Source organism: Anomaloglossus baeobatrachus, chromosome 7 (assembly GCF_048569485.1).
Source record: "Anomaloglossus baeobatrachus isolate aAnoBae1 chromosome 7, aAnoBae1.hap1, whole genome shotgun sequence".
Classification (NCBI taxonomy): Eukaryota; Metazoa; Chordata; class Amphibia; order Anura; family Aromobatidae; genus Anomaloglossus; species Anomaloglossus baeobatrachus.
In genome coordinates this window covers 87,083,891-87,111,104 of record NC_134359.1, presented here as the reverse complement: position 1 = coordinate 87,111,104, position 27,214 = coordinate 87,083,891, and positions in this window count along the sequence as shown.

The window sequence follows — 27,214 nt, the reverse complement described above, 5'->3', positions numbered from 1 at the left end:
GGAAAGGAGTGGTCACCAACTGGAAACACCTGAGGCCAGGAGTCAGAAGCTGCTGGAAAGTAAAACTGACATTAACCCTTTTAGCACCAAAGGAATGGGAATACATTTAATGTGATGGGTCTCAGATCAGACAGCACAGAGAGACTCTGGCCCAGATTCTGTCACAAGTCTCTAGATGCAGAGAGAGGGCGGTGACAGTCAATGTGGTCATCAGTCGCAACTGATCTTTGTCTTATGATGGATCCAGCATAGGGATGTAACTTATGTAATAAATGAAACCACAATGTAGAAATGAACAAATCCTTATCTGTATCTATGTCAAGAGGCCAACATATTTCCATCTTTGAGGCTACTGACTTATCTGAAGGAGACCAGCTTTATATGGAGTCTTACTGGCTATGTTCCATTGGAAAACCATTTGTAAAGAACAGAAAACCACCTAGTGCTACTTTTTGGAGATAGCGCTAAGTAACTGTCCAACCCTTTATCAAACCTTCCAACATGCCCAAGAATATAAGTCAGGACCGACATCTATCTACTACAGATGAACCAATAGGTATATAGCTGTTTGACTTTCATAATGATTAGGTTTTTCTGCCTTATTCTGTAAATAGGCCAGTATTTCCCTAATTAGGGATTATCTGTATTATCAGATCAAAAAATTTTTATGAATTTAAGATATTTGTCCTGACGTTTATTATGTAATACCTTAAGGGTATTCATATTGAAGTTCTCTTATTGAATTGGTTAGATTTGTACAATTTTATATGTAATATGTTTATCAATGCCCATAATGTATCCTGCGTATGATTAAAACATATCCTATATAAATTTTGCCTAGTAGCGATTGATATCGCCTCTTGTATCAGTCCGATCATGTGACCATAGTGAGAGCGTGATGAAGCCACTATTTGGTGCCGCCTAGGAAGACCACATGATCGGAAGGTAATTCTCATAGCTTTGCGCATGCGTTGGGTATTATACGGCAACGGTACCTTTTTGATCGCTATGAGGTTCCGTTGTTAGTCCACGCATGCGCACTCATGAAGCACTTGTTACTACGGACGCTTATATCGGCGTGTGCGCCGTGTCTATGAAGTGACGTAATTATATTGATTGTTGAATCATTGCAGGTGTCTAGGGCCAGGATATTTAAGCTCAGTCTGGAGTTGTACATCCATGGTGCCTGTCTGCTGAAGGCTGTATCTTTACAGTATTATCTGTGCCGGACGCAGGGATTATCTTTTTGGATTCACCATGGATGTCCATCTCTGACTGAGTTTCTATCGATCTTTAATTCAGGGCAAGTATTTATAACATTGTATCTTGCTTATACTTGGCTTTCATTTTATGTTTGTATGTGATTTCTAATACATGGGGCAATCTCTGTTTGATTACCTTTCTACCTTCAGCCTCCTGAAGAACCAAATGTGTTTTGGGAAACGCGTCGAGGCAATAATAACACCGGATTTACCATCTATATCAGCGATTTAATCTTATACAGCATGGAGGACTGATATTAGTCAGCTTAAGCAGACCACCTTCATCATTGGATTATAATATCTGCTAAGGACTCTGTTGCACTTAAATGAATATTGTTGATAATAAGGTGGAATATAACCTTATGGGTATTGTATCAGTTTGGTAATAAGGTGTTTTATATTGATATTGTTATTGGATCTAACTTAGGACTCTCCAATCTGTCTCCGGTAAGAGGGACAGATGGAAAGCATATCCTGGAAATAGTAGATCCAAGAGGTGTACCTTATGTTTATTGCTGGATACAGCACTTCTTTCATTCATTAATAAATTTATAAAATTGGGAATAATCTCTTCCTTGAATATTTGAATATATATTCCCTTGACTAAATGTCACAGTAATTAAACGTTGATTTGGCCTATTCAGTATGGCTGGATTCCTTACAGGTCCTGTCAATACAGCTTTGTGGTTGGAGGACGCCAATCAGGTTTTCTCCACTAGTGATACTACCTCAGGAGGTTCGGAACCCTCTTTGAGAGACTCCTTTAAAGAATTGCTGTATAATTATAAGAGCAATATACGCTCTTGGTGGGAGATTAAGGGGTTGGAAAATTATATAAAACATCAAATTGTTCCCAGGGGGCTTAGAATAAATTTACAACCCTCCCCCAGAGCGTCTTCAGAGCAATTATTATTGCTCTGGAAGAAGGAGTCAACTACATCATCTTTGAGATTCATGACCCTCCTTTTAGAGGAGGAACAGAGATTGTTCACAGAGACCACTAAGACATTGAATAATAACATTGATAATATACTACGCTTTAAGGGAGATCCAGATTTCACTAGAAGGGAGGGTATTTTGCAGACCTCTATTGAAAGATATCAAAATACTCTTAAGGAACGGAAACATTTACAATTCGTTAGAGATTTAGCCGAATTTAAAGAAAATAGAGCTTATCCTAATCTGGCAATTGATAAACCTCAGTCAGAAATATCTTCATCTGACGTAGATACGTCAGACTCAGAAAGACCGAAAACAGATAGTAATCCTATAGAATCAGGGAGTTTTTCATCACATCTATGGCAGGGCCCAAAAAAACACAAGAAAAAACGGGACGTACCTATGGCCCAACAAAAATCTTCTTTTACATCAGCAGGTTCCTCTGGTTCCTCTTCTTTTTTGGAACAAAGAAACATGGGGAATTACTTTTTACGAACTCGGGCACCTCGGGGAAGGGGCAGATATTAAACCTAACGGACCGCAATTTATCTAGGGATGAATATGCGGTTCTATCTAAGGGTCTGAATTATGTCCCTTCATACCCCTTTGATTGCTTTAGATGGGTCAAGGACTTAGAGCTCTTTGGCCGTAAACTCAAATGGAAACTGTTTTTTAAATAACACAATCGAGAACAGTGTAGGACTTTAGGTATTTCTGAGGAAGATTATGATTGTTATCGTACACTGTCAGACCTATTAGGGGAAAATACAAAGAATAGGGGGGATGGACCATTCACTACTTTAAAACGTCCAAGTAGGAAGTTTCCGCCTATTCACACCTGTACGAGTGTAGATATCTTTCTAAAATTGGTGCGGGATGACCTTACTAAGATCTCACAGTCTGGCTCTCCTTATGTGTCTAATCTCTCCAGGGGGGAGAAAATAGCATTGGATGGTCTAGTGAAGGACAACAATCTTATATTTAAAGCATCAGATAAAGGAGGGAACTTGGTTGTTTTGAACCATACCCTATACCTGAAAATGTGTAATGATATTTTAAAGGATCGAAGTACGTATGGTATGTTGACATCTGACCCTACCAAACTCTATACTACGGCTCTCCTTTCCATCTTAAATACAGCCAAACGTAATGGCCTAGTCTCGCAAAGTGAGTATGATTTCCTGGCACCTCTATCACCAGTAGTACCCGTGTTTTATTCTCTTCCGAAGGTCCATAAAGGCCTTCGGCCTCTGAAGGGCAGACCCATTGTGGCGGGCATAGATTCCCTTTCACAAAATGTAGGAATTTACATAGACAGAATTCTACGTCCATTTGTTACTTCCTTGCCCTCCTACGTGCGGGACACACCACATCTTTTACAATTACTTGAGGACATGGAGGTAGGTTCAGACACTATCTTAGCGTCTATAGATGTAGAGGCTTTATATAGTTCTATACCCCATCACTTGGGGATTGCAGCAGTGAACCATTTTTTGAGATCAAGGGCAATTGAGTGTCATAGACACAATGCGCTTATTGAGGAGTTATTATCTTTCACTTTGACTCATAATTATTTTCTTTTCAACACCAAGTACTTCCACCAGCTTAGGGGTACAGCTATGGGGAGCCCGTGTGCCCCCAGTTATGCTAATTTATTCCTAGGCTGGTGGGAGGAAACGGTAGTTTTTGGGATGGAGGATGGTGACTATCATCAATGTATCGGACTATGGGTCCGATACATTGATGATATTCTCATCCTCTGGAATGGTTCTGCTGCAGATTTCCAGGCTTTTGTTGATTCACTAAATTCGAATAATTTGGGTTTACGATTCACATCTACTTGTGACCCTTATATCATAAGTTTTTTGGATCTAACTATCTTTAAGGAGAGTAATGGAAGACTACATACGGCAACGTATCGTAAACCCACGGCCACTAACTCCCTCCTAAGATGGGATAGCCATCATCCCTATCCCCTTAGGAGGGGGATCCCAAAGGGACAGTTCCTGCGGATTCGCAGGAACTGTTCCAGGGATATTGACTTTAGGTCTCAATCTGATGATCTATATGGTAGGTTTCTTGATCGGGGTTACCCTAAACAAGTGTTAGATCAGTCATTGGGATATGTAAAAAGCCTTGATAGACATTCCCTGATGACCCCGAAGTCTAAACAGATGGATTTGGAGGTTGTGCGCATTATTGGCACTTATGATGCGCAATCAGAGAGGGTTTTTAATACAATCAAAAAATATTGGAACGTTTTGAAAGCGGACCCTGCTCTCTCAAAATTCATCTCTGATAGACCAGGAATTACCTATAGACGAGGACGGACTATAGGTGATAGTTTAGTTCATAGTATGTATCGAAGTCCACATTCGGAGGGTACGTGGCTTGAGAGGCGGATTTGTGGGTTTTTTCGATGCGGCAAGTGTAGCATATGTAAGTTCACTGATCAGTGTAAATTTTTCATGAGCTCAGCTAATGGTAAAAAAAATTTTCTGAGGGACTTTGGGAATTGTGGAACATCGGGGGTTATATATAGGGCTACATGCTCTTGTCCCCTGGATTATGTCGGGAAGACCTTTCGTGAAATTCGGAAGAGAATAGGAGAACATTTATCTGACATACGGAATGATAGGGATACCCCAATTGCGAGACACATGAATAGTGTACATAGAGGTGCTTTGGAGGATATTCATTTTGCGATGATAGAATTGGTCCGACCCAACATAAGGGGAGGAAATTTTGATAGGGTCCTCTTACAAAAAGAGGCTGCTTGGATTTTTAGGATGGGGTCAATGACCCCAAAGGGTCTAAATGAACAACTATCCTTTGCGTGCTTCCTCCCTATATAGCTGTTTGACTTTCATAATGATTAGGTTTTTCTGCCTTATTCTGTAAATAGGCCAGTATTTCCCTAATTAGGGATTATCTGTATTATCAGATCAAAAATTTTTTATGAATTTAAGATATTTGTCCTGACGTTTATTATGTAATACCTTAAGGGTATTCATATTGAAGTTCTCTTATTGAATTGGTTAGATTTGTACAATTTTATATGTAATATGTTTATCAATGCCCATAATGTATCCTGCGTATGATTAAAACATATCCTATATAAATTTTGCCTAGTAGCGATTGATATCGCCTCTTGTATCAGTCCGATCATGTGACCATAGTGAGGGCGTGATGAAGCCACTATTTGGTGCCGCCTAGGAAGACCACATGATCGGAAGGTAATTCTCATAGCTTTGCGCATGCGTTGGGTATTATACGGCAACGGTACCTTTTTGATCGCTATGAGGTTCCGTTGTTAGTCCACGCATGCGCACTCATGAAGCACTTGTTACTACGGACGCTTATATCGGCGTGTGCGCCGTGTCTATGAAGTGACGTAATTATATTGATTGTTGAATCATTGCAGGTGTCTAGGGCCAGGATATTTAAGCTCAGTCTGGAGTTGTACATCCATGGTGCCTGTCTGCTGAAGGCTGTATCTTTACAGTATTATCTGTGCCGGACGCAGGGATTATCTTTTTGGATTCACCATGGATGTCCATCTCTGACTGAGTTTCTATCGATCTTTAATTCAGGGCAAGAATTTATAACATTGTATCTTGCTTATACTTGGCTTTCATTTTATGTTTGTATGTGATTTCTAATACATGGGGCAATCTCTGTTTGATTACCTTTCTACCTTCAGCCTCCTGAAGAACCAAATGTGTTTTGGGAAACGCGTCGAGGCAATAATAACACCGGATTTACCATCTATATCAGCGATTTAATCTTATACAGCATGGAGGACTGATATTAGTCAGCTTAAGCAGACCACCTTCATCATTGGATTATAATATCTGCTAAGGACTCTGTTGCACTTAAATGAATATTGCTGATAATAAGGTGGAATATAACCTTATGGGTATTGTATCAGTTTGGAAATAAGGTGTTTTATATTGATATTGTTATTGGATCTAACTTAGGACTCTCCAATCTGTCTCCGGTAAGAGGGACAGATGGAAAGCATATCCTGGAAATAGTAGATCCAAGAGGTGTACCTTATGTTTATTGCTGGATACAGCACTTCTTTCATTCATTAATAAATTTATAAAATTGGGAATAATCTCTTCCTTGAATATCCCCAGCCCGTCAAAGCTGCAGTTCTGCGATGTCCAGATCCATCAGGCTGGATGTCATGATGGAGATTCCCCAGCCCGTCCAAGCTGTCATCCAGGAAATGCAAGAGGAGGTAATTGACTCCCACCTCCTATTATATACACCATGAAGCTCTCTCCTTTACTACCACCACACGCCACCCCCTAACCAATCACCTTCTTTTCCTCATTGCTAAACGAACCAACACTGTTTAACCCCATCAACTCCCTACCCTCCGGGCTGTCATGTCGCCCCTACACCCTATGGGTTCCATGGCTTTCTCATCTGTCAGACATTTGTTTTCTATCTTGCAGATATGCCAAAAATGTCTAAGATGGAAATAACCCTTTAATATAATAATTTTGACAAGTTGTGTTGGCACACTCTTATTTAAAAATCTGTCTTATGTTTCAGGTAAGGAGAACTTTAGAGGAGTTTCCTAAATTCTACAAGGTATCAACAATCCACAGGGATAAATACTAGATTTGGGAGGGTCCTAGTGTTGAGATCAGGGATCTTTGAGGGGCTCAGTACTGAGACCTCTAGTAGTTATCCCATATCCTAGGCAGGCGATAACTTGCAGCAACTGGCCTGCCTATTTACATTTTTTATAAATATTGAATATTACGTAACTCATTTAATTAGATAAATGTGACCCGGTGTATGATTCTTAAAGGGTTTGTCCACAACTTTTATATTAATGACCTATTCCCAGAATCGTGGGGTGTGACACCGGGATTTCAGACAATCAATTGTATATTCTTTTGTGGTGGCCCAAAGTTAATGTCAATAGTGTACAGAACACAAAGCCACAGCTCCATTCACTGTTTAGTGACCGCTGCTGGGTACTGCAGGTCAGATCTTATTAAAAAGAATAGCAGCTACTGCAGCACCCGGCAGTGGCTGCTACACGGTGTATGGGCCCATCGCCCTCCTTATCCATGGTCAGATGCATCTTAAATCACCAGTCCACGGTAGACCCCTGGTGGCTTCTCCCTGCTCCACTCCACTGGACTGTCCATTAGTGATGAGTGAGCCCTACCATACTTGGGTGCTCGGTACTTGTAACCAATAGTTGGATGCTCTGATAACCTTGACTCGTGAACCCGAATATAATGGAAGTCAAGGGGGACTCAAGCATGTTTCCCTAAGATCTCCCAGAAAAGTGGTGGAGTTTCCCATTGACTTCCATCCAAGTGTCTGACTGCTCATTCTGAGTACCGAGCACCCGAGCATGGTACTGGGTGCTCATCACTATTGCCTATATAAAAACAAGCCGCCTGACCCCGGCTTGGCATCGTGTCTGGATGTTATTTCGTATAGGTTGTACAGGATTGCCGGTCTCTAATTCATGATGCATCAATCTACTGGCATATTCCCTTTAAAGTCATTAAAAGAGGAAATATTTCCCCTTTCCGATAATAAGAATTGAATTCTTCCGATAGATATCTGCATTTATGTAACACCTGCTCCAGAAAGATATATGTTAGTTATTGTCGGGCTCGTCTCTGCTGTGTAAGATAAATATTTCCTAACGTTTATCTGAAATTACAGCTTTCTTATTGTCTGTTCAGAAGAGATTTTTTATTTTTGCTCTTTGTATTTACTTTTTCAAACTTAGAGCATGATGCAGATATCTCCTTTTATTAATATATGGATTTTCTTCAGTTTTAGACATTCAAATTAAACATTCGAATGTCTTAAATAACATGGGAAAAAAAACTTTCTATAAAGTTATATAAAGACTATTATACTGTATATTATCCTACACCCACCAGAGAAAAAGGACCAGGCCATGATCCTACGTAGTATAAACTCTGAATATCTCCCATTGGGGTTAATCTGCAGGTTAATAGTATTCTGAACCTGTCCGGCGCCTGAACATTAAACCCCGCTGCCGGGAGGAAATTAGCTTTAATCCTCCCAGCAGCATTCTTATATCAGTCACGGGGACAGCACCGGTGCGGGTTCAGTCACCGGACTGTGTATGGAAAGTGGCAACTGAAACCACACCAGCCGCATTGTCACTGTCAGTCAGTGCGGTGGGTCATATTACAGCCGCCTCTTTCCATATCAGAGCGGTGACTGACGTCAACGCCACCCCCATTACTGAAACCGGAATGCTGCCAGGATGTCATGGGGTATGTAGCAATGGAAGCGGGGCTCTTGAGCTGACCCTAAGACTGGGGCTCCTGCGCTGTCCTTTATCTCGAAGGTATTCTCACACAGGAACACACAGACAGACAAAGAGACATACAGAGACAGAGATACAGAGACAGAGACGTACACACAGAGAAAGAGACACACACAGAGACACACACAGGGACACACAGACAGACACAGAGACAGACACAGAGACACACACAGAGACACACACACAGAGACAGAGAGACACACACAGACACACACAGAGACACACACACACAAACAGAGACACACAGTGACAGAGACACAGACAGAGACACACAGACAGAGACACACATACACATAGAAACAGAGGCACAGAGAGAGAGAGAGAGACACACAGGGACACACACACAAAGACACACACAGAGACACACACAGAGACAGACACACACAGAGTCATAGACAAACAGAGACAGAAACACACAGAGATAGAAACACACAGACACACAGATAGACAGACAGAGAGATAGAGTGAGAGAGACTGAGAGACACTTAGTTACTATCCCAGGCAACGCCAGGTACTACAGCTAGTATGTTATATTTTCCTGTGGGCTGCAGGATCCTGTGTTCAGGGATGTGAGGGTTAACACCTAGCTAGCTAGGGAGAGGAAGGAGTATTAGAGTCAGGAGAAGAGAAAGGAGCATTAAAGGCAGGAAGAGAGGAAGGAGCATTAGAGTTGTTGCGGGCGGGGGAGGGGACGCCGCACCTTCCCTACTGCTCGGGTCCGGCTGCCGCGGCTGCTGCGGCCTGCCGCTGCTCGGTGGCTCGAGCGATGGGCCGGATACCGGGGACTCGAGCGGCGCTCCTCGTCCGTGAGTGAAAAGGGGATTGGGTTGTTGGGATAGTGTATTGTCCGTGACGCCACCCACGGTTGTGGTGATTTGTTAACACCACCGCTGCTCTGTATGGGGAGCCCGGGAGTGATGGTGTGGAGCAGCCAGTTGTTGATGTGCCCCTCCGTGGGTAGGGGTTGTGGTGCTCCCGGGGCCCGATGATGGGATTGGAATGGTGGACAGGCGGGTATGGGGCCTGTGGAGGTACAGGGGCGCAGGGGCAGCGCTGTGCCGCACGGCACGGAGGTACTCACTCAGCCAGTAACCACGACACAGTTCTCGGTAAACAAACGGCTGGCTGGACGGGTCCCTCGGACGGTTCACGGTGCTGCGGTTCCCTGCAGTTAGCTGTGACGGTCTCTTCCCTGCACCTCTGAAATGTCTCTTTGGTAGCGATGGGTCCCCACCGGTTACCCGCTCCCCGGCTTCAATCTGGGCCGGAGGAGCCTCTCTCTTGCCCGCAGGCGCTGGCCCTGGGAAACTGGTGCCTTGGCGGTGGCGGTGTCTCCCCTCAATGGTCGGATTGTTGCCTTCAATCGGGACTTAGTTGTTAGGAGACAGACATCCCCTTCACTGACAGATTTGGCAAATTATGGCGACTCCTAGCCTTGCCGGGATCCAAAAGGCCCCTGCCCTGGTGCTGACTGTCCTTTGTATACTGCTCCAGACCGCCAGGCCACTACCCGTCCGCGGTCCTTCCAGCAACCTCCAGACAGTCCCACTGCAGACTATAACCGCCGTCTGCTGACCTTGCTGTCACTGTCCAGGCACCCAGCCACGGACCAACTTCAGGCTTTACTACTGTTTCTTTCCTTTTCACTTCAGCTTCTCCTACAAGCTCCTCTAACACTTCACTTCCTTCACTTGACTTTACTCCTTCCACTTTCTCCTCCAAACTCTATCTTGCTTCCTCTCACTTCCTCTCCCTTTTCTTATCTGCCTGGTTCTTCCCGCCTCCAGGGCTGTGTACTCCTCGGTGGGCGGAGCCAACCGCCTGGCCCACCCCCTGGTGTGGACATCAGCCCCTGGAGGAAGGCAACAAGGATTTTAGGTTAGCTGTTGTACCTGCAGGGAATGTGGGGTGCGTGTGTTGTTGTGACCTGTGACCCCTGGCTTGCCCAGGGCGTCACAGAGTCAGGAGGAGAGAAAGGAGCATTAGAGGCAGGAGGAGAGGAAGCTCCTGGTGTAGGGGTCAGTGTGTAGAGTACTGGTGAAGGAAGGAGTTGTTCTGGTGAAGTTGGTGTGGTGTGAGACACATTGCACAGAAACAGCAAGAAACCGTTAAAAGGAACCTGTTGCAGCAACACTGGTCACATTAGCAGACAAGCTGGAAGAGAGCAAAGAAATGTAAGAAACCAAGAATGTAGTGAGTCCATTGTATACCAGTGGGGGCGCACTGGTGAAGTGAGGGTGCTGCTGTGGCGCCCTGGACTTGCCAGGTCGTCACAGGTACTAAAACACACACCCCCACCCTGACACAGGCACATCAGCCAGACACAAAATCCTTGTTGCCTCTCTCGAGGGGCTGATGTCCACACCAGGTGGGGTGGAGCCAGGCGGTTGGCCCCACCCACTGAGGAGTTCACAGTCCTGGAGGCGGGAAAGGAAGAGAGTTCAGTTAGGGAAGTGGAAGTAAATAGTGAGAAGGAGCAAACTGACCGTGTCCGGGTGTGTGGCACAGGCACAAAAAGCAAGGTTGGCAGACGGTGGTGGCCGTCTGCAGGAGAGGCGAATCAACGCGTAACCGCAGGACCGGGGACGGATGGTGGCCCGCCGGTACCGAACCGGGGAGCGAAGTGAAGCCAGCACACACAGGCAGGGCCTGCGGACCCCGACCAGGCTTGGAGTCGCCATTAGAGGTCAAATCCGTCAGTGACCGGAACCCCAGGGGTTTCCTAACAGCCAAGACCCGATTGAAGGCAACCGTCCGACTAACAAAAGGAAATACAGCTACCGCCACAGCTAGAGTTCCAAGGGCCAGAGCCTGCGGGCAAAAGGGCTCCTCCGGCACATATACACGCTGGGGAGTGGGTTACCGGTGGGAATCCATCGGGACCGAACATACACAAAGATGCAGGGAAAGGCAGCCACCACCAACCGTCCGGAAGAAGTCACAGCAGCCGGCTGCGGAACCCGTCCATCCAGCCGTTTGGTTTACCAGAGACTTTGTGTACATTTGTGGCTGAGTGAGTACAACCGTGCCGTCCGGCACTGCGCTGCGCAGTCCAGGCGACCCTGCACCTTGCCAACCCTGCCTCCCCGTCACCTCACCGGGCCCCGGGACCACCAACCCCTACCCATAGAGGGGGGAAACAACATCCCAGCTGCTCCCTACCATCGCTCCCGGGATCCCCGTCACCAGCAGCGGTGGTGCCCAACCTCACCACAACCCGTGGATGGCGTCACGGACCAAATCCCCAAACCAAACTACCCCCTTTCACTCACGGGTGAGGAGCGCCGCTCGAGTCCCCGGATCCGGGCCCACCGCTCGAGCCACCGAGCAGCAGCAGCGCCGGACCCGAGCGTTAGCGAGCGCACGGCAGCGGCGTCCTCCCCGCCCGCGACAACTTGGCGTCACGAACAGGATCTTACCGTTCTGCCGGCTGGTAGAAGTGTGCCTTGTGCCCCGCCGATGGTGTCCGGCCGAAAAATTTCAGAATCTGACATCTTGGGCGCGAAGATTTTCCTGCTCAAGCGTCTTCTCGAGCAGTGGAGGCGCGAAAGCCGAAGCCCCGCCTCTGAAGAGTAGGTGCCGAGAAAAGAACAAGGGGGGGCGGTAACAAGATGTCTGCGCCCGACGGAGCCGCTGGAGGAACGGCGGTCGCAGCCGCAGCGGCACCCGTGGATGGAAATGGGCCAGCCCATGCTCCGGTCGCACGAGCAGGGGAGGCCGTGGCCCCCGCCATTGCTCAGGTGATGCCGTTCTCCTTGCCCTATGTGCCCGGAGCTACCTGGCTGCCGCAGTACGACGGAAAACCTGATGCTTTACAGGTCTTCCGGAAGAAGCTTAACCTGGTCCTTGAACTGTATCCTCTGACCGATAAGCAACATGCAGCGGTAGTGCTGGGGCAGCTAACCGGCGCGGCTGAGCAGGAGACGGAGACCTGGACCGAGGGGGACCGGTCCACCGTGGCCACTATCTTTGAAAGGCTTCAGATTGCCTTCAAGACCCGCACCGAAGCCAAGCTGCGGATGCAGTTTTATCAATGGCGACAGCGGCCTGCATATAGTATTAGAGACTATGCCTTGCGCCTGCAAACTTCCCTCCGTACGCTGAAGCGGGTGGATACCATTAATGATGCGGACAGCAACAAAATGTTAGTCAAGCAGTTCATGCAGGGGCTGGGATCCCCAGGGGACCGCAAGCAGCTCCGGCTGTGGGCCCTAGAACATCCTAACGTGGACTTTGCCATGCTGAAAGAACGGGCCATCAAAGCTCTTCAGCCCCCAGCGTCCGACGTCCCTGAAGCGGCCCCATGGCCAGCTGAGACGGCTCCCATCTTGGTAGCCCCTCCTCTCCCAGCTCCCTCGGCCCCTGCAGCCCCTGGCGGAATGATGGAGGAGCTGGCTGCCCAGGTCCGTCGCATGGATGGAGACCTCACCAAGATCCTCGCCGCACTCCAGCCTCCGACGAGATCCAAGCCCCCGGGGAGGATGCAGCTCACTGACAGCCCGGAGGACGTCCCCTGGATGCAGCGAAGAAGGGCCAATGACTCATGGTATGGACCTCCAATTTGTTACAGGTGCAGCAAGCCCGGCCACTACTCCCGACGGTGTCCGTTAAACGAGCAACCCCTGGGGCCAAGGGCCAATCCTCAGGAGTAGATCCCAGTGGCCCCCCAGACTGGCGGGACCGGTACATATGAGCCCGTCCCATCATCCCTCTGGCAGTAGATGGCATCCCGCTGATGGTACTCCTGGACACTGGATCCCAGGTAACCACGATACCATACACACAGTATCAGCGGTATTGGGGGGATGATGAACTTGCCCCTCCGGACGGTAGCATGACACTGATCGCAGCTAATGGACTCCCCTTGACACAAGGGGGATACAAGCAAGTGGCCATGACCGTGGGATGGGCTGAACTGCAGCACCAGGGAATGATTGTGATAATGAATGAACCCAGCGACCATAACCCGAAGGTAGTGCTAGGGACTAATGTGATGGAGCACTGCATGAGTGAGGTGCTGACCCTCCTGCAGCAGCTGGCCGCCACCGCAGCAGGAGGCCGACAGAGGGCTGTGCAGTGTGATATCCGGGCCTTGATGTATCGGCAGAAAGTGAACTCAACAGGAGGGGAGATTGAGGGAGTGAGAGTGATGGATGCGGCCCCTTTGATTGTGCCTCCCAGGAGCGAAATGATGATTTGGTGCTGGGCAGCGGTAGGTCCCCAGGGGCGTGATTACTCAGCCATGGTAAAGCCCATGCCCTCCGAACACTGGCCCACAGTAATGGCCGCCCGAGGGGTAGTAGACGTTAAGAAGGGGAGAGTGCCCGTAAGGGTGTTAAACTGTGGGGAGGAGGAGGTCAGGCTTCCCCGGTACGCTACCCTTGCCAAGCTACTTACCCTAGATCCCCACACTATCCAGGAGGCCGTTCTCCCGACCTTTCCGCCTTCTGCCAGTTACTACACACCCCCTGAGCGGTTAGATGAGTGGTGTCAAGAGTTACATGTAGACACCGATGCTATCCCCACACATCACAAAGAAGGGGTATACCGGGTGGTACAGGAGTACGAGCAGGTTTTCAGCAAACATTCACTAGATTTTGGGCGGATTAAAGGGGTCCAACACCACATCCCCACCGGCGAGCATCCCCCCATTAAAGAGAGATACAGACCTATCCCACCCGCACACTACCAATGCGCCAAAGACATGTTGAGGAACATGAAGGAGGCGGGGGTTATTCGGGATAGCTGCAGTCCCTGGGCCGCCCCGCTGGTGCTGGTAAAGAAGAAGGATGGCACCATGAGGATGTGTGTGGATTACCGGAAGATTAACCAGATAACGCATAAGGATGCCTATCCTCTGCCCCGTATTGAAGAGTCACTGGCCGCACTGAGAACCGCTAACTACTTCTCAACCCTGGACCTCACCAGTGGGTACTAGCAGGTGGCCGTGACGACCGAGGACCGCGAGAAGACTGCCTTCGCTACACCCATGGGACTCTGTGAATTCAACAGCATGCCGTTCTGGCTGTGCAACGCCCCTGGAACCTTCCAACGGCTGATGGAATGCTGTCTGGAACATCTGAATTTTGAGACCGTCTTGCTGTACCTGGACGATGTAATTGTATACTCACAGACGTATGAAGCCCACCTGGAGCACCTAGCTGAGGTGTTCGCGTCCCTTGCCAAGTACGGAATGAAATTGAAGCACTCCAAGTGCCATCTATTGAAGCCCAGGGTGCAGTACCTCGGACATGTGGTGGGCGCCGAAGGCGTCGCCCCAGATCCCGAAAAGATCACTGCCATTCAGGACTGGCCGAGGCCGACCACGGTGAGAGAGGTGAGACAGTTCCTGGGTCTGGTGGGCTACTATCGCCGCTTCATTAAGGGGTACACGAAGATGGCCGCCCCCATGCAAGACCTCCTCGTGGGACAGACCAAGGGTGGCAGGTCCCCTGGAACCCCGTTGGCGTGGGAAGAAAAGCATGAAGAGTCCTTCCGCCAGCTGAAGACGGCCTTGACCGGGGAAGAAATCCTGGCGTACCCCGACTACAGTCTCCCGTTCATCTTCTACACCGATGCCAGTAATGTAGGCTTGGGAGCAGTCTTATCCCAGCTACAGGACGGAAGGGAGAAGGTGATCGCTTATGCTAGCCGGAAACGCCGAACTATGGAAAGGAACCCTGAGAACTACAGCTCTTTCAAGCTTGAGCTCTTAGCACTGGTGTGGGCCATCACCGAGCGATTCCGCCATTACCTAGCGGCAGCCAAGTTCACTGCTTATACGGACAAAAACCCGCTAACCCATCTGGATACAGCTAAGCTGGGTGCATTGGAGCAGCGGTGGGTGGCCAGGTTGGCAAACTATGACTTCACCATCAAGTACCGAGCCGGCCGTAAAAATGCTAACGCAGACGCACTCTCCCGGATGCCCCACCTGTTAGGAGAGGGACCGGACGATGATGACCTCGAAGAGATCGAGTTGCCTGCGTTCCACCGGCCGCCAGCCGAGAAGTTGCATGTCCAGCAACAACAAGTGAACTTAGATCCGCTGCACAGCCAAGGGTGGCAAGAAGCCCAGGACCAGGCACCCTCTGTCCGCTTGGTCAAGACTAGAGTTGATCGTGGTTCGCGGTTCGTGGTTCTCCAGTTCGCGGTTCGAGTGATTTTGGGGGCTGTTCTAGGTCGAACTAGAACTCGAGCTTTTTACTAAAGCTCGATAGTTCTAGTCACGTTCGAGAACGGTTCTAGCAGCAAAAAGCCAAGCTAATTACTAGCTGGCTTTCCTCTGTAATAGTGTAAGTCACTCTGTGACTCACACTATTATGAAATTTCAGCGTATAGTGTGCGGGAACAGCGCATTCAGATCACTGCTGCTGTGATAATGGCGATCGCCATTTTTTTTTTTTTCCTTGTCTTCCTTCCCTAAGCGCGCGCGTGTAGTGGGGCGGGCGAGCATGTCAGCCAATCCCAGACACACACACAGCTAAGTGGACTTTTAGCCAGAGAAGCAACGGCATGTGTGATAGGATGTCCATCTCACATGTCCCTGCATTATAAAAACGAGTATCTTCCCGTCCGGACGCCATTATCTCTTCTGCGTCCTTGGTGTCAGTCATGGGTACGGGATTGAAATAGACCAGGTGAGTGCTGCTGAGAGCAGTTCTACTATTCATATGTGAGGCCGTATGGCACATTTTATAAAAATATTTTAGTGTAGGACTGCCTCAAATGAGATTTGCCGTGACGTGGCGAGGCAGCTCAAGAAATTGCAATTTTTTGCCAAAAATCTCAAAAATTTTTAGAATACAGTTTGGAATGTTTAGTGCTGAAGTGCACATTTGGTGCTGGCTTTTTGTTTTTTCTTCATTGAATTGGTCGGTGGTTGACCTCCACCTTGCTATGCACCCCAATTTGGGATGTATTCCATCTGTCTAGATTTTGGCGGTTGGTGACTGTTCACATTAAGTCATCAGGCTTTGTCCACAGGCTATATACTTCATGCAGCATTTGCTTGGACCTGTCCCGCCCACAACCATGACTCAGTAATGGGTACGGGATTGAAATAGACCAGGTGAGTGCTGCTGAGAGCAGTTCTACTATTCATATGTGAGGCCGTATGGCACATTTTATAAAAAATATTTTAGTGTAGGACTGCCTCAAATGAGATTTGCCGTGACGTGGCGAGGCAGCTGAAGAAATTGCAATTTTTTGCCAAAAATCTCAAAAATTTTTTATAATACAGTTTGGAATGTTTAGTGCTGAAGTGCACATTTGGTGCTGGCTTTTTGTTTTTTCTTCATTGAATTGGTCGGTGGTTGACCTCCACCTTGCTATGCACCCCAATTTGGGATGTATTCCATCTGTCTAGATTTTGGCGGTTGGTGACTGTTCACATTAAGTCATCAGGCTTTGTCCACAGGCTATATACTTCATGCAGCATTTGCTTGGACCTGTCCCGCCCACAACCATGACTCAGTCATGGGTACGGGATTGAAATAGACCAGGTGAGTGCTGCTGAGAGCAGTTCTACTATTCATATGTGAGGCCGTATGGCACATTTTATAAAAATATTTTAGTGTAGGACTGCCTCAAATGAGATTTGCCGTGACGTGGCGAGGCAGCTCAAGAAATTGCAATTTTTTGCCAAAAATCTCAAAAATTTTTATAATACAGTTTGGAATGTTTAGTGCTGAAGTGCACATTTGGTGCTGGCTTTTTTTTTTTTTTTTTTTTTTACACACAGATAAGTAGACTTTTAGCCAGAGAAGCAACGGCATGTGTGATAGGATGTCCTTGTCACATGTCCCTGCATTATAAATACGGGCATCTGCCCGTCTGGACGCCATTATCTGCCTTCTGCATCTGGGTGTCAGTCACCGCTGGCGTAGCTCCTGTCTCCGATACTGCTGTGTACGCTCTACACACAGTGCTATACAGAATAGGGATAGAAGTTTCTATTAGCCCTTGTAAGGGCTAATACCAGCAGGCACAGAGCCATAGGTGACAGTCAGGTCCATGAAAACAGATTTTAACAGCTACACAAGATAACAGCGTCTGTGTAGCTAAGGTCAGGGATTTCCTCGCTGCATTTCCCCATTAGGAGGGATAGAAAGTGAGGCTTCCTTTCCTCTACCCAGACCCACAACCCTGCCACTGTACCCTCCTGCCCTTTGCACACTCAAACTCATTGTTACTAAGCCATTATACTAGCAAACACTGAGTAAACTTAGTGGCATCCTAAGAGTGGCTGTTGGACTTCCATTAGTGTCCCACTAGTGCAAATCTATTTGCAGCACCTCTGCGTTGCACACTCAAACTCATTGTTACTAAGCCATTATACTAGCAAACACTGAGTAAACTTAGTGGCATCCTAAAAGTAGCTGTTGGACTTCCATTAGTGTCCCACTAGTGCAAATCCATTTGCAGAACCTCTGCATTGCACACTCGAACTCATTGTTACTAAGCCATTATACTAGCAAACACTGAGTAAACTTAGTGGCATCCTAAAAGTGGCTGTTGGACTTCCATTAGTGTCCCACTAGTGCAAATCTATTTGCAGAACCTCTGCATTGCACACTCAAACTCATTGTTACTAAGCCATTATACTAGCAAACACTGAGTAAACTTAGTGGGATCCTAAAAGTAGCTGTTGGACTTCCATTAGTGTCCCACTAGTGCATATCTATTTGCAGAACCTCTGCATTGCACACTCAAACTCATTGTTACTAAGCCATTATACTAGCAAACACTGAGTAAACTTAGTGGCATCCTAAAAGTAGCTGTTGGACTTCCATTAGTGTCCCACTAGTGCAAATCTATTTGCAGAACCTCTGCATTGCACACTCAAACTCATTGTTACTAAGCCATTATACTAGCAAACACTGAGTAAACTTAGTGGCATCCTAAAAGTAGCTGTTGGACTTCCATTAGTGTCCCACTGGTGCAAAGCTATTTGCAGCACCTCTGCATTGCACACTCCTGCTCTGTTTTTAATAAGCTATAATAATAGCAAAAAATGCTGCCAGTTAGTGGCATTCAAAAAGTGGCTGTTGTACTCCATTTGTGCCCCAATGGTGCCAAACTCTTTCTAACCCCTCTGCATGACACCCTCCTGCTCTGTTTTTAATAAGCTATAATAATAGCAAAAAATGCTGATAGTTGGTGGCATCCAAAAAGTGGCTGTTGTACTCCATTTGTGCCCCACTGGTGCCAAGCTATTTCTAGTACCTCTGCATGACACCCTCCTGCTCTGTTTTTAATAAGCTATAATAATAGCAAAAAATGCTGATAGTTAGTGGCATCCAAAAAGTGGCTGTTGTACTCCATTTGTGCCCCAATGGTGCCAAGCTATTTCTAACACCTCTGCATGACACCCTCCTGCACATTTTGCAACGCTATTTTTATAGCAAACTCATGGAATTCCTTGCTGCATTTCACCATTAGGAGGGATAGAAAGTGAGGCTTCCTTTACTGTCCTGGTACACACAGAACACGGCCACTGTACCCACCTGCCCACTTTTGCCACGATATTTAATTTGCCCAAAGAGCTGACACTTTTTCTGCCATCCTAAAATTGTCTGGAATACTAAGTTAGTGTTCCTTTGCTGCCAAGCAAGGTACAACACATGTGCGTTCTACACTCCTTTCCATTTGTGGAACACAATAATTAACTGCAGGTAGTCCAGCCAATGTTTCACGAAGGTGCAGGCGTGGATATAATGTTGCCTTCATCCAATGGTGGTTCTCTCGATGTCTGACAGCTCAACAATACCATCTGTTTCCACTTCCAAAACAAGTGACGACCTGGCAATCACACTCCCGCTTACGGGTAAAGGGGTGGAAGTTCATCGTGAAAAAGCATGTGTGATTGCTGTCCCCACAGTCACAGAAGATGAAGAGCACGCAGATGCACTTGATGGGGCAGGCGGTGGTTGCACAGCCCCGCTAGGCCGCATTGTAGCACAGTGAAATTCCCTTTGCGACTTATGCTTCATTTTAAGTCTTGTATTTGGTGGGATCGACAGTATGCAGCAAAACCACGCAACATGAAAAGCACTGTTTGCAGTTGGGTTCACAAATGATTCTTTCACTTTCCCAAAACAAACAATAAGAACCATGCATTAAATTGAAATAATAGAACAATCTAATCAGTGGCCTACTGCTTGCTAAGCCCTCTGGGTAGCAGCAGTAATTGTGTGTTTGTGCGTGTGTGTGTGTGTGTGCGAAGACAACTAACTAGTGGCGCATCACAAGAGCTTCCCAGTTATCTACCTATACATAGACAAAACACATCACCCACCCTGAATACCCTTGTTAGCTGAAGCCTCACAGATAAGGCAGATGATAACAGTGTGAATGCAAACCACACAGCTCTGCAACACAGTCATGTAAATTTTGAAAAGCAACATTCAATGCAAACATGTGTCGCTGTCCCTCTATGATTTAAACTGTACGTGACAATTTGACAGTGCAGAGGCAGCAAGTATGATTGTCTATATAGTCGTCCTACCCAGAACAGATATGTGTTTTCATAATAAAACAAAGTGTTGCGTGAACGCATTACTGTCTGGGCACAGCCTACCGTACCCGGGTAATGTGATGTCCAGTTGCCATAAATACAGACTTTACGCTCCTATAATGGTTAACAGTATAGACAGCACCGGAAGAATGTTGGTCTGTGGCACAGGATGCTGCTCACTGGCGTTACGGTACTCCTCACAAAACTCCAAAATGACTCCCCTCACAATTGAACGAAGTATTTACGCGGTTGCTCCTTCCTGTGTGCCGATTTACCCCAGCCGCAGCCTAACTCCAGTGTTTCGCCAACTGAGTATGCTCTGCCTGACTGTGTCATTCCTGAGGCAAAGTCTTAATTTTGGGCTACAGCGCATGCTCGTTTGGACTGTGCCTGAGTCATTCTGCGACCTGCGGCTCAACACACTTACACAGGGCCCTGGTGCTTGACTCACTCTCGGGAGGCCACTAAAACTAACTGCACCCAACATCAGGCCCAGGTGTCCCCTTACACTGCAGTGGCGGTCCCCACTGACCGCAATACCGAGAGTGGCGTCACAAAAATACATATAAAGAAGCAACCTAAGTGTGACCAGACTCTTCCTCCACGTGGAGTCCCTGAAGGTAATGCACCAACACAACACCCGTGGGACTTCACACTGACTGAGAAAAGCCTCTTTGCACAGGTACTTGCACTACGTGCCGGGTCTAAGTCCTGTGTTGTGCCTAGACAGCATGCTGAAGCGGAAAGTCTTTTTTTCAGAAACTGTATTTCATGCTACTGAGCATGCTCAGGCACTTACTGCATCAGAGGCTAGGTCGGGTAATGAACTCTTTGGCCCTGCCCCTGATGTGGGGAGCCCATATAGACCACAGGGCATCAGGTGCCCTGACAATTTGGCCAGGCCACTCCCAACAGGCTTGCAGAGGGCCGCCCCTATGACTTGTCACCTCATTGTTGTTGGTCAGACGATGACTGTTGAGGTGTTTTGGTTGTGGCAGCCATGAGGTCATCATTCAAGTGGCCATTCAAAATAGGACGCTAGTTATGCCACTCATGACGTGTCACTCTGCTTTTGTGTCCAGGAGGTGCATTGTGGTCCACCCTGGCTTCGGGCGGACCCAGGTTATAAAAGGGGCTGGAGCCAAGAATAAGGTGCCAAGTCTTCTATTATGCTCCGAAAGAGCACACCTCCATGTGTTGAACCCATTGCGGCTTTAGGCCAGAGGTAGGCAGGGATAGGTCATCGATGCAGGCCGCCACCACAATTGGTAACGCAGAACGTTTAAGAACAGCTCCTGTCCTACCAGTCCTGCTAGTGCAGCCCAGTGGCATAAACAGGCCTGCTGCTCCTGATGCACCTGCTGTCCACAGGTGTGTCCCCTAAGCACACGGACTGCGTAACCAATGGCCCCTGTGTTGTTAACAGGGAATTCCTGGGCTGGGTGGTCGTGTGGACCCTGTCACGCTAACAGGGCTCCAAGTCTCCAGATCCGAGTTGCGTCTAACTCGGTTCAGGCTACTATTTGTTTGAGAGTCAACCTGCTCTGTATCCTCCACCTAACCTTCCAGTTGCCAACCTCTCCTTTTCCATCTGTGAGCACGGTGGACACCGAATGGCGATTGGGATATCTACCTTTCTCTTTCTTTTCTTCTTAATATTTTTGATATAGCGGTAACATAGTATATACCACCTTATCCAAATCTGCCAGTCCCACCATACCAGATGTTGTTTCTTCAGCAAATGTTAATGTTGCTTAACCACCAAACCCACGGACACAAACTTTTTTACCCTTTCCAACACACCTGTTCCCCTTTCCACCAGCATCTGTCCTTTTTCAACTCAGTTTGTATATGAAAAAAATGCAACTCTGCAGAGACACTCAACGCCGTCTCAGCACAGCAGCCAGCCCTCGGTCCCTCAGATGTGGACAAGTAAGACCATTTCCTCCTATCGATGAAGAAGCGTTGAGATTCCCTCTGTGCACCACTGGTGTTTAGTGGAAAAGCAGATGTAAGATTGTGTACCAACTTCTGCTGATACTCCTGCATATGTGCATCCCTTTCTATGTCAGGAGTTATTTCGCAAAATTTTGTGTTGTACCGGGGATCTAACAGTGTGGCAACCCAGTAGTCAGCATGACTTGGAATTCGTACAATCCGAGGGTCATGTTGTAGGTAGTGCAGCAAGAAGGCGCTCATGTGTCTTGAGCATCCAGGAGGACCAAGTCCTTGGTGTGTTGGTGGCGGAGAGGTGAGAATCGTGCCTCCTTCCTCTGCCCTCTCCCCACAACCTCGCACAACCAAAATGTGAGCAAGCTCTCACTAATCTGCTGAGTCTTCCATGCCCATCGCCAGTTCGTCCTCCATTTCTTCCTGGGCTCCTGCACCTTCCTCAACTGTTTGCTGATACTATGCTCCCTTGATAATCCCTCTCCCCCACCGTACCATGACTGCCGCCAAGATGCCGCTGACCATCTGGACCTTGTAGATCTTGTTATCCCTTCCGCATATGACTCCTCCAGTACTTCCTCCCTTCCTCTTGGACCAACACCTGACTCCGAATAATACTTACAGTGTGTTCCATCATGTAGATGACCAAAATTGTACGCTGAGAATGTCATCGCCAGTGTTAAACATCTGCGTCGACATTTGTAAACTGTGTAGAACGGTGCATATGTCATTGATCTGACACCACTCCAGCAGCGTGATCTGCACCACCTCTGGATCAAGTTAGCCCAGGGTATACGTCATAACGTATTTCAGCTGGGCTCTGCGGTGCTGACACAGACGCTGCAACATGTGCAGATTAAAATTCCTGCGTGTCGGAACATCGCATTTCTGACGTTTCACCGCCAGACCTTAAGACTTCAGGAGCGATGAAAGTTGTTGAGCTACTGGGTGCGAACGATGGAAGTGAGCACATAGTGAGCGTGCCTGCTGTACAAGGCCATGTAGGCCGGGATATTGTTTTAAAAATTGCTGGAGAATCAGATTAAACACGTGAGCCATACAAGTCACGTGTGTCACATGGGCCTGAGGAAGGCACGCTGCCATGTTTGCATCATTGTGCACATGGCTGTTAAGTCACCACCGTAGTCCGCTACGTCAATTTGTACTCCGGTCGCAAGGTGACAACGTGTTCCTTTCATGCATAGTGCTGATGATGGGAGAGGAGTCGACGCCAGCGGCCCAGGGGGACGCAGGTTATGCTCACCCACTGGGATGCGTTACCTTGACAGATGCAGAACCACAGGCTGAATGCAGGTGGTGGGTATCTCACAGATGAAGTAGCATCATTCAGCTACAACCAATGGAAAGACACAACACCCTTTTTTAGGCCCCTCCTGTCTGAAGACCACTGCCAGACATAGCTATGAACCTCTGGTTACTGTTACCCCCAGTTTAGCTTTATGAGTTTGTGTGCTTCTTACCTGACTACTTTTCCTGCTTGCTGTTTAGGTACCTCGTTGGCCGATTTGCATTTCACCTCTGCTTGTTTTCTGATTAAGTCCTGTCCCTCCCATTCTGTTCCTCTTCCTCAATTAATGTTTTGACCCTGCATGACTACTATTCTCTGGAACTGCTGCTTTCCACAGGTATTGATCAACTTGGGCCCTGTGTCATTCAACATCACTGTATAGGGATTAAAGGGTTTCAGGGTTCTGGGGGTCCAGCTTGGTGAGTGGGTTCCCTCTAGCCTATCCTTTACAGCTTGTCTGAGTGTGTTGATCTAGGCAGGCGTTACACCGTGCCCTCGACAGAAGGACATGTAGGCCGGGATAGTATTTAAAAATTGCTGGAGATTCAGATTCAACACGTGAGCCATACAAGGTACGTGTGTCACATTGCCCTGAAGAAGGTCCGCAGACTGTTTAGCATCATTGTCGCACCCGGCATTCCCTGGCTGCTGGTTGAGTGGAGACAACCATTGATGAAACTCGGTCTCACTCTACAGAGCTTACCGTCCACAACTCCTCAGCGGTGTCTCACATTTCCCCTACATTTCAAAGTAAACATTTGACCGCCTGATGGCCTTGAGCTCTGCTGCCAGCATAGTAAGGAGGTGTGTGGGATTCCTTGGGCGCAGTTACAAGGAAGGCAAGCCTGACCACACAAGGTTTGGGCTGAGGTGCAGGAATAACACGAGGTTGATGAGGCAGAAGCAGTGGAGGAACTTGTACATACAGAGGAAGGATTGAAACACACAACTCGTGGGGACGGAAAGACTTGTACAGCAGACACTTCTCCATCTATCACCATAGTTACCCAGTGCCCAGTCAGTGACATGTAACTCCCCTGTTCATGCTTACTGTTCCAAGTATCTGTGGTGAAATGCACCCTGTCACACACTAATAATAATATTAATAATAATCTTTATTTCTATAGCGCCAACATATTCCGCAGCGCTTTACAATTCACACACAGAGTTTCTCAAGGAAGCGGTGATGTTGTGTGCGACCTGCTGTGTTAGCGCGGGCACCCCTTTCTTGGAAAAGGAGTGAAAATGGCCATCGGCTCTTGGGGCACTGCAATGGGCATAAGGTCTTGAAAATCCTCAGTGACAAAAGGGTGTAAAGGCAGCCTATCTGTAGCCAACAAGTTGGAGATGCCGAAACTAAACCTCTTAGGCATGTCATGCACTTCGAAAATCATGTAAAAAACAGCGAGGGGACTCCAACCACAGTCTCCCTCGTTGCCACTAATTGGGCCACACACACCCCACTTGACTGTCATCAGTTGATCCCCCTTTTCAAAATGAAAAAGATGCTTTACATGAAGCACTCTCAAAAATACGTGTGCCTTTCGCGTCCCCTGGCTGACCCAGGGGAAGAAAAGTCCTCTGAGAGCCATGACTTGTTCATCTTGGTTCTTTTAGAAACACAGCGAGGGGACTCCAACCACAGTCTCCATCGTTGCCACTAATTGGGCCACACACACCCCACTTGACTGGCATCAGTTGATCCCCCTTTTCAAAATGAAAAAGATGCTTTGCATGAAGCACTCTCAAAAATACGCGTGCCTTTCGCCTCCACTGGCTGACCCAGGGGAAGAAAAGTCCTCTGAGAGCCATGACTTGTTCATCTTGGTTCTTTTAGAAACACAGCGAGGGGACTCCAACCACAGTCTCCCTCGTTTCCACTAATTGGGCCACACACACCCCACTTGACTGTCATCAGTTGATCCCCCTTTTCAAAATGAAAAAGATGCTTTGCATGAAGCACTCTCAAAAATACGTGTGCCTTTCGTGTCCCCTGGCTGACCCAGGGGAAGAAAAGTCCTCTGAAAGCCATGACTTGTTCATCTTGGTTCTTTTAGAAACACAGCAAGGGGACTCCAACCACAGTCTCCCTCGTTTCCACTAATTGGGCCACACACACCCCACTTGACTGGCATCAGTTGATCCCCCTTTTCAAAATGAAAAAGATGCTTTGCATGAAGCACTCTCAAAAATACGTGTGCCTTTCGCCTCCCCTGGATGACCCAGGGGAAGAAAAGTCCTCTGAGAGCCATGTCCACAATGTCAGTGGACAGACGCGTGTGCTTATCTGCCAGCAGACCCCCAGCAGCACTGAAGACAGGTTATGAGAGAACGCTGGCTGCAGGACACGACAAGATCCCCAAGGCGTATGTGGCAAGCTCAGGCAATTTATCCAGATTGGAAGCCTAAAATGAGCAGGGCTCATGTTGCACAGTAATGGCATCGATGTTTCCTTGCATATACTCATATATCTGTGTCTCCTCCTCTTTTTCCTTGTCCAGCTCTTTTGTTTTCGCATGAGTATATGTCCTTGTAACTTTCCCATGTGTTTGTGTTGTGTTGTGAGTTGTTTGTCACCTTTTGGACACCTTTGAGGGTGTTTTCTAGGTGTTTTTATGTGTTTGTGATTGCCTGCCATTGTTTTCTATGGGGTTCGAGTGGTTCGCCGAACTGGTTCGCCGAACCGAACTCGAACGAGACCTCCGTTCGGCGAACCGAACTCGAACCGAACCGCGACCGGTTCGCTCATCTCTAGTCAAGTCCCTGGTGAAACAAGGCTCTGCTGGAATAGACCCTGCTGCCCCCGCCGAGGCCCAACGACTGTGGAGGGAACGAGCCCGGCTGTACCTGCACCAGGGGAAGCTGTATCGGGAATTTATCAACCCGAAGACCCATGAGAAGGTTCGCCAGCTGGTGATTCCCCAGACTAACGTGCCCACTGTTCTGCAGGCATACCATGACGGTGCCGGGCACTTTGGGTGGAAGAAGCTGGAGATGCTGTTGAGGGAGCGATTCTATTGGAGTGGGATGCGGGAGTCTGTGGAGGCCTGGTGCCGAGAATGTGGTCCCTGTGCACTGAGAAGAAGGGATGAGGCCAGCCAAAAGGCCCCTTTGCGCCCAATCATTACGCATCAGCCGCTGGAGCTGGTCGCCCTCGACCACGTGAAGCTCACCCCTAGCTGAAGTGGGTACACCTATGCTCTGACCATTGTAGACCACTATTCGAGATTCATGGTGGTTGTCCCAGTTAAAGATCTGACCGGGCGTACTGCAGCCAGAGCCTTCCAGGCCTACTTTTGTCGACAACATGGGTACCCGGAGAGGGTGCTGACCGACCAGGGTCCAGCTTTTGAAGCAGAAGTGTTTCAGGAATTCTGCCAGTTATACGGCTGTAAAAAGATCCGGACCACCCAGTACCATGCACAGACTAACGGCATGTGTGAAAAGATGAACCATCTGGTCTTGGACCTCCTTAAGACCCTGCCGTTGGAAGAGCGGAACTTATGGCCGGAAAAGCTGTCCGATCTGGTAGACATGGACAATAACATTCCTAGCAGCTCCAAAAAGTGCACGCCCACGTACCTAATGAGAGCCCGACCAGGCCGGTTGCCGGTGGACCTAGAAATGGATTTGGAGGCTCCAGAGGCCCTTCCTTCCACTGCTGACTGGGACGCCCGGTGGAGGGCGCAGTACCGACAGGTCCAAGAATACGTAGAAAAGAACTTGTGTCGGAGTCGGGGACAGCAAGAACAGTGCCTCAACAGGAAGGCTCCTGCAGGTCCCTTTCAGCCTGGGGATGTAGTACTGAAGCGAAAGAGAAGAACCCATAAGCTGGATGACCAATAGGAGAAGACCCCGTATGTTATACAACCCACTGAGTGGGAGAATGT